We start from the raw sequence: 9,508 nt of genomic DNA, 5'->3' as shown, positions 1-9,508 counted from the left end.
TTTCTCTAACACTTCACAGGTACATTCCTGTTTTTGGTAGGGAAAAGATAAACCTGATTTTGACCTAGATCATTTGGTTTGGTTTTATTTTGTTTAACGCCCTATTAACAGTTAAGGTCATTAAAGGACGTGCCTCCATGTGTGCCGTGTAAGCGTGCAAGTGTGTATGTGTGCTGAAGACAGGGTATGTTGTTGTACTTGCCTTCTTGCGATAGCGCGGATCTGATGCCGACGTTGTAGTGCTATCTCACTGAAATATCATGCCAAAGGCACCCGACAGAGCATTTCACCCGGTCACACCACACTGACAACGGGTGAACCAGTTGTTGGCATTACATCAAAGCAAAACGTCAAGCAGGGAATAGCAACTACCATTTTAAGGACTTCGGTATGTCCCGGCTTGGTGACAGAACCCATCGCCTTCCTCTCCACGGCAAACAGCTGGCCCGCACTATTTCGTCACAGACAACGCACTTCTTTCAACATGACCTGTGACCGTGTGTGATCTTTTAGGAAAAACGATTACATCTTTACTTTCTACACACATAGCGCATACTTGTAAACAAAATCGTGGATGATAGCAAGCTCAACATTCTGACAGATCAAGATAGGTGAAAATGTTACCTGAGGGGAAAATGGTAAAAAGGGAAGAATTGTAGATGAATTTAACCATTAGGAACGTATGCTTTGTACGTAATGCAATCATTTGGTGACGATACTATCGTTACAGCAGCGAAGCATATATTGGTCAAAGGGCTAGCAGACGACTAACTTGAGTTTGATATTCTTGATTTTGATGTGAGCAAATATCTCAATGAAATATACAGTATCATGCAGATTCATAGACGATGTTATATGAGTTAGGGCAGGGACACATACAACCACGGCAGCTCCGGGCCATCCTCAGTCTAGACAGACGGCGACTGTCACAGCCCCATGCGTTGTCGGTAGATCCGTTAAAATGGACGACAATGACAAGAAACTGTGTAGACAAAAACGAGAATATCAACACGAAAAGAAAACTTTGTCATATACAACTGATTTCTGAACGACAAAAACGAATCACGCCAAATACACCAAACCCCAACTGCCGAACTCGATTCGCAATTGTCCAAATTTTCAATTTGTGTACGACAGAAATATGGTAGCGAGTATCAACCCAGTTACTTGAGAGGGATGCTTGGCTCAGTTGAAAGGCATTTACAACGTCATAGGTATGGGTATAGCTGTATCTCCAGTCATAAATGCGCGGGTACGAGAGGCGCTCAAACCTAAACATAACGTTTAAAAAAAGGAATATGGAATAAATCCATAGCAGCGGATGTTAACACTGATTCTGAAATAAACTCATTGTATGAGAGGTAACAGCTAGGTAAAGACACACCAGAATCTCTGTTGAACACCGTAAGGTTTAACAACATGCTTAATTTCGTGATGAGCAGACAGTCATGCTGGGTTCTGATCAGGAACTTAAAAGAGAGTTTTTCACAATTAAATGACAGACAAACGAAAACACGAACGGGTATAGACGTTACAAACATAAGGAGTACCAAGCTGTGTACGCGGAACCTAGTAGTGACAAATGTCCAGTAGCTACAGTTTGGAGCAAACTTAACTTGGTATCTAGTGCACTTCGTAGTGCACACGTAGTGAACAAGGAAGTGCACTTGACAAAACATTTAAGTGCACTCCAGTTCACTTCAGTGTTAACTCCAGTTATCTTCAATGTTAACTCCAGTTCACTTCAGTATTAACTCCAGTGCACTACAGTGTTACCAAAGTTTAAATAATTGTTTATAATGCAATAAGTTCCTTTGTGATCTTAAAATTGAAAGAGAAAAGAAAGATGCATTCAGCTGAATATTCCATAATATCAAATCAACGATACAAATACATGTATTTGTTTTTTAACTGAACATATACATGTACAAAGATATTTTTACACTGGTGATTATAGAACATCTATAGATAGCTGTACTATTTCAGAGGAAAAGTATAAAAGAACACTTTATAATAGTTAAATTCACATCACATTTCACATCAATGTTGCAGTGTCAGGACGGGGGATCAGTATCTGTTATGTGATATGGGTAAGTGTGATAAGGTTTCCTATATTTTTGTACTTTTTATGAAATCTTCCTCTATAACACGACATCAATAGAGTAATTCGCTTATTTGTTTTGATAATGGGACCATGTACGAATGGATTTTGAGAAACTGTCCTTTGAACCAACCTGTCAAGCTTTGCAGTCAATGTCATCCAAGAGAGAAAAAATGATAGTAAATGCTGATTGATTCTTTGATAAAATGTACGACATTGCTAAAAGGTCATCAATTATTTCAGATGACCTACTAAATACTTGAGAAACCAAAGGCTCTCTTCCTTGTAGAGTGACCTCTGTGCATGGGTTCAGGTCATTGCCAATAAGATAAAATGAGCAAACACGTGATGACGCAGAACACCACAACTTGTCTGTGAAAATTAAATGATGCCTGGCACGTTTTGGCAGAAGTGTGGATTTGTTTATATTTCGAATTAAAAATCGTTCAAACAAATACAATATTTCTTATGTGAAAACCTGTAAAACAAGTTTTTTTTACATTTCCTGAACATTTACATCTATGACTTGAAGACACGATGGCAAGATTCACCAATATTATTTGTGGTACCTTTAGTCAAATCAAAAGTGAAAACATTGGCCATACATCTTTCAAAGTGTGCAATTGAGTACGTGTAGTCACGACCACTGCCCTGCTTGGTTTTGTTATTGCTTTGCTTTAAAATCGTCATTATCTGTCTAAAAGTCAGAGAAATAATCTATTCGTAACGTATTCATCTGGACTTACCACAAAATACGTTCACAAAGAAAGTTAATGACAAAATATCAAAGAAAAATTGCAAGTAAGACCTTTATTTATTCAGTTTATCGCTTGTAATGGAAGCAGTATCAGTCAAGCGTCTTTATCATTATGACGTTTTATTTTTTTTGTACAACTGCATGTTGATGTATTTGCCTCCTTGCGATAGCGCAGATCTAAGCCGACTTAAAGTGCTATCACACTGAAATAAAAAGCCGAAGGCACCAAGCACGGCATTCCTCTGTTAGGCCATCATTGTCGGGCATTCCCAATCCCACTTGACAATATAGAGTAAATCTAGCAACCGCCAACCCTCGATTGAAACAAATGGCAAGAATTTGCAGTGGTACGCTCAAGAAGAACCTCCATCGGGTTGCCACAAATTCCGCCGCGGCGTACAACTAGTTTGGAGGAAGTACGGAGCATTAATCTCCAAAAGAAACCGGTCATCCCTGACACTTTTCAAGGCACTGATTTGGCTGTCACGAAATGTTTTCACCATCGGGGTATAGCAAATAAACAGGTTAAGGAACGCATCCGACCACTGTAGAATGATACACTAGTCGCCGGAGAAGCAGTGCAAGTAAATCATCTACTCGGCTGGTATCGTCTTTATGACAAGGTGTAATGGATGTATGTATCCATCAGTTCAGTTATCTTCAGCCATTCCCCGACAGTGAAGCACTTAATCTCGCCAGTTCTTCATGGGATCACTGTGGTCTCAGCAAATCTCTCTGACAGCCACTACTCTATGTATCTTTACGAACTCCTTCAACCGACGAAGACACTTGTCCTTCTCTCAGATACATGTATATTGAAAGCTGTTCTTCGGGTAAAGGCCTACTGCAATCCGCATATCGACAGGAAGACGAAGAAGACTCAGACTGGTTGTGTTTGTGGATCACAGAAGGAGGCACAGGTCTCAGTTAGTATCACTTCTTAACCCGTTTCAACAGTAGCCTCACCCAACACAGCCTGGAGAGTGATATCCCATGGTAATCGCATACACTGTATGGTCCGATCAAGGTCGAAATGAGCATCGAACACATGAGGTACCACAACATTCTCCATATGTGTGTCTTCCACACTGCTACTGAGGTGAGAGGTTCCAGCTGAAACTTATCTGGTCATGTAGCTTCAGGACGTTACAAAGGGTTTCCATAGCAGTGCATGCTTGTTTCTTAGCTATAGAGGAGTTATCTGCACTCGTCATCAGATGCCGCATCCTTACATATTCCAGTAACTCTTCCAGGTTGCTGGACGTCTCAACAGCCATGTATCGACCTGTTGCAAGGCCCTCTTCCGGAGCCTCAAGACCTCGTCTACGGAGGACAGTCTCATCAAATATTCCCGGAACATGGAACTTAAAGGCATGTGCCTTAAAGTGCTTATTGTCAGTAGAACATAGACATCCCATAACGCAGCACTTATTATCCCTTCTGATGCTGGTACTGTTATCCCTAATGGAGGGAGTTCGAGGGTCTCCAGTGGATATCTGGAGCATCCTGGTGCTTGGTTGGGTCACATTCCTCTAAGGTGTTTCGGATGAACAATCCTTTACTTTCAAGGACAAACTTAATGAGCACTTCCTTTTTATGAGACTCAGGCTTCCTTCGTGGTTCCTTCGGCCAAGAAGTCCGAAGAATTACCAAAACTAGCTCCAACCGAGGAGATTTATTGTACTCTTCTAACCCAGATAAGAAGTCTGAATGGATGCTGAAGCAGGTTCACCTGTCTGGATTGACTTATTCAAACAAGAACTTCGAATGGATATTACAGCTGACTCATTTTTCTGCTTTAGCTTGTTCTGACGAGTCGTCAGAGTATCTAAGGTGGTCGGTCAATTAGGTCCCTTTGTTTGAACTCCAATCTGCGATCGTAGTATTCATGAGGTTGCATCGAAGCATCCCTCCCAATTAGACTGATTCACCAATCAACCCCGTCATCACTGTCACCACTGTATCCGAATTCAAAATGGCCACTCCAGGATCGGTCATTGAAGTCGCTTCCTTCACTCTGCAATTACAATTTCGATTTTTACCGGCTTGTACGAATTGGGCTTAGATCGTGGTTGACCCAGCAACTCCTTGATATTGTGGTTAATCCAACATCGGTTTATCATTTGTAGGGTATCAAGGTTCCTCGACCTTGACAACCTCGGTCAGCCGCTTCTTCATTGATTTTCCCGGGACCTTCTCCTGCAGGTCGGGGATCGAGAAAAGAATACAACTGATGTTATCCCCTGTATGATCGTAAGAGGCGTCTTATGAAGGAACCCCCTGCAGAATTAGGGATTTGCGTTTGTGCCATGTACTGGGGTCATGACAGCAACCAACATAAATCTGCTGCACCCATTGCAATATTTGGGATCTTTATATTTCGAACTATCTTTTATTTCCTAGCAACATGCTTGGCCATGCCTCAATTTTGGCTTTAGTCTTTCGCATTCACCCAGGTGAGAAGGGCAATGGTTACCATGCCAGGACATACCACAGTCCTTAAAATTGGTAGTTGTTATTCCCTGCTCAACATTCAGCATTTGGGGAAATGGCAACAACTGTATGGTTCATCCGATATCGGTATAACATGCTCGGGCAGAATGCTGTATAGGTGCCTTCAGCATGGTATTTCATTGAGGTAGCACTATAAAGTCGGCATCAGATTATCGCTACCACAAAGAGGCAATTGCACCAATTTAACTAATGAAGTTTCAGTAGGCTCATTGGCCCCAAACAGACCCTTTAACTTCCTCATTATATCCCACAATGAGTAATTAAATTCCATTTGAGTTGTCCATGTGAAAATACCAGAGGTTTTCCAACCAAACTCAAGTAATATCTGCACTCTCCTTCTGACCAATGCAGTACAGAGCATTAACTATAAATTTTACATGAAAGAAAGGCAATTCAACTTTTTGTCATATTTCAAATGTTTAGGTTACTGTTTGGGATTACCCCTGTATTGTGAGTAACCCCATTCTTCACCAGATTAGGAATTCTAGGTTTGAATCACTACACTTAAGTCATGGTTTATTACTTGAGAAATAGCAACAACAAACTTGAATTGTCAAAATCCAAGATGGCCACAATTAAAATTCCAGCAGTAAAGTTCACTTACGTTTTCTGCATCATTGGAATATGGGATGGCGAAATTGAAGAAAGAAAGTTTGTGATTTGGTTGATTTCAGGAAAAAAAATTGCCCAATAACCAGGCTGATACCTGTCCTTACAAAGAAACAATTTAAAATTCAACTTCAAAGGAATTAAACTAAACTGGTAACTGAGTGTAACCCCTGGCATTTGAGGAAGCTAGATGTCAAACTGGTGGCCATCTTGTTTTTTCAGATCAGTCTCAAAACGAAAGATGCGCAACTAAGGACCATGAAATAATTGAGAAAAATCCTACAAGTACAATGTACTTCTTGAGAGATAGCAATATCAATTGGTAACCCATTTACCCCTAAAGTCACATTTGCACCAACAAAAAAGAAGATTGGGCAAGACCAGTTTATATATGTTGGGGTGAACAAGTTAAACTTGACCTCTAAAAATCCAAGATGGCTGCCTGATGGCCATCTTTTTTTACCGATCACTACCACAGTAATACATCCACAATAATGGACCAAGAGGAACCTGCATATGAAATTAAAGAAAGATCTGACATCAACTTCTTGAGAAAATGTGACGACAATCTAGAACTTTTAGAATATTGACATGATTGCTTGGCAGCCATCTTATTTCCCTCTGACCATTTTCAAAATGTAACATGCACTACTGACCAAGGGTAACTATACATGAAATACAAGAAAAATCCAACAATCGCTTCTCGAGAAATAGCAAAAACAAACCTTAAATGTCAAAATCCAAGAAGGCAGCCAGTGGCAATCTAGGTTTTTTAGACCAGTTTCAGTTTATATGTCATTCGAAAAAGATCTGTCCAGTACTTCTTGAGAAATAGCAATATGTCAGGATGGACCACAGACCAAGGGCAATTTGATCAGCCTACCATATCTGATGATGATGGGCTAAAAAGTGTGTTGAGATGGAGGGATGTAAGAAAATCGAGGCAGCCTTCACATGAGTTTAATTTGAAAACTAAGTTGACTGTGCTTTGTTCTGAATAGGTGAAAGTAGAGAAAAAATGACAATGCTTTTATTATGGAGTCACATTTCAAACTTAATTTGGTCCAGCTAATATAGGCTTGTCCCCAGCTAAGAGGCAGGTTACATGTACCTTCCATGACCTCTATTTAAATATGAAAACTTTCATGCATGCTTATGGTTATATTACACCTAATTATCTACAGGACAACTACATAAATAAATGTATTTTTTTGCAACTCTTAAAAGCGATGTAGATACACCAGAGATAGTTAAATCTTGTCTACAAATTAAAAAAGATCAACTTCTGGTACCAAAACGACTACATAACACATCAAGTCTAATTCTTCATGCTCAAATAAAGACCATGAGGAAAAAATGTATTTGTTAAATTGTTTTTATTCAGCATCAACAATCAGGCCAAGCAAAAAATATTTTATGTTTCCTGTAACCCTATCAACCCTTAATTTTACTGCCTTGATACCCTAAACTTTGTCAGTTCAAAGAAACAGTGTAAAAGTCAAGATCCCTTCAATATTTACCATATGAAATCATTATAAAAAGCAAATGTTTTATCTATCTATATTAAAATCAAACCTTCCTATATTTTTTTTAAACATGCTACATGCAGGACACACTTTTATTTTTTTGTTTGGCCTCAGTGGATTCAAGTCAACGCTAAAATATGTATCTTGCATAATACAGCGAGTTACACATGTAATTACTGAACCAGATTGATAGATTTTATGTAAGATTTACAATGTCATATAATTCCAGTTTACAAGTATACATTATTTGGGCTCCAGATCTAGAAAGCCACTGAATTAAGAAAACACATTTCCCCAGATATATAGTACATGTAATTAATACAGTATTTCCAATTTACAAAATGTTCGGATCATATGAGATTATTTAGTTTTTTATTTTATTTTCAAATTTCATAATGCAGTCATTATTGTTTGCTCAACAATCTGAAATTTGTGCTGCAAAGACTTCCTCCCTGGACACAAAAGCCTTAACCCCTAGCTATTTCAGATATGGAATGAGGGAGATCTGCCTCATTGGAAGTTTCAGAGGTTGACACCTATGGCTCAATCCATTTCAATACATTAAACACTCGCTAAAAACATCAAATTTATGAAATGTCAAAACAACATTAACAAAACATTGATAACAAGCTAGGACCTATTACAGGAATAGTTTTAGAATAATTTATGAACATAACTTGTTTACACAATTATTGTAATAATTGTATCAATTACAAGGTGATTTGATCTGTTTTACAAACACGTATATGATCGATTCTAATCAAAAATGTATTGGTTTGCCCTTTCTGATTTCGCTTATTCATCTCAAACTCTATAATCAATATAATCAGTTCATTTTTGAAATCAAAGTGTCAAATGTATACAAGTATATATACACCGAGATAATTTGTATGACATTATTGGTAGAGATGAAAGAAAAAAAGAGAAAAAAACTGCATAAAAACACTGGAAATATATTCATTATAAATTTTAAAGAACCGGTTATAGAGTTCTCACTTTCTTTGGATATTCAGTCACATATAATGGCAAACTGATTATGCAATCAATCATCAAATGGTTTATTATTTCCAATTATAAAGTGAATAATTTTTAAAACTATTTGCCCATCAATACCAAACACATTGCACTACAGAAAATGACAAAGTAATCTCCTGTATGGAACACAAAAAATGTCCTGTAAAACTAAATACGTTACAATACAGTGTCACATTAGATCTTCAGTATTACTGTATAAACATTAGTGTCTCATAAGATCTTCAGTATTACTATATAAACATTACAGTGTCTCATAAGATTTTCAGTATTACTATAGAAACATTACAGTGTCACATTAGATCTTCAGTATTACTATAGAAACAATACAGTGTCACATTAGATCTTCAGTATTACTGTATAAACACTACAGTGTCACATAAGATCTTCAGTATTACTATATAAACATTACAATGTCTCATAAGATCTTCAGTATTACTATAGAAACATTACAGTGTCAAATTAGATATTCAGTATTACTGTATACCACTACAGTGTCACATTAGATCTTTGGTATTACTGCATAAACATTACAGTGTCACATTAGATCTTCAGTATTACTGTATAAACACTACAGTGTCGTATTAGATCTTCAGTATTACTGTATAAACACTACAGTGTCGTATTAGATCTTCAGTATTACTGATAAACATTACAGTGTCACATTAGATCTTTGGTATTACCGCATAAACATTACAGTGTCTCATAAGATTTTCAGTATTACTATAGAAACATTACAGTGTCACATTAGATTTTCAGTATTACTGTATAAACAATACAGTGTCACATTAGATTTTTAATATTACTATATAAACATTAGTGTCTCATAAGATCTTTATTATTACTATAGAAACATTACAGTGTCACACTGGATCTTCAGTATTACTATATAAACATTACAGTGTCACATTAGATCTTCAGTATTACTGTATAAACATTACAGTGTCACATTAGATCTTCAGTATTACT

Source organism: Mizuhopecten yessoensis, unplaced genomic scaffold (genome assembly GCF_002113885.1).
Source record: "Mizuhopecten yessoensis strain PY_sf001 unplaced genomic scaffold, ASM211388v2 scaffold4761, whole genome shotgun sequence".
NCBI lineage: Eukaryota > Metazoa > Mollusca > Bivalvia > Pectinida > Pectinidae > Mizuhopecten > Mizuhopecten yessoensis.
The sequence above is the reverse complement of the archived record's forward strand: the minus strand, read 5'-3'. Positions refer to the sequence as shown.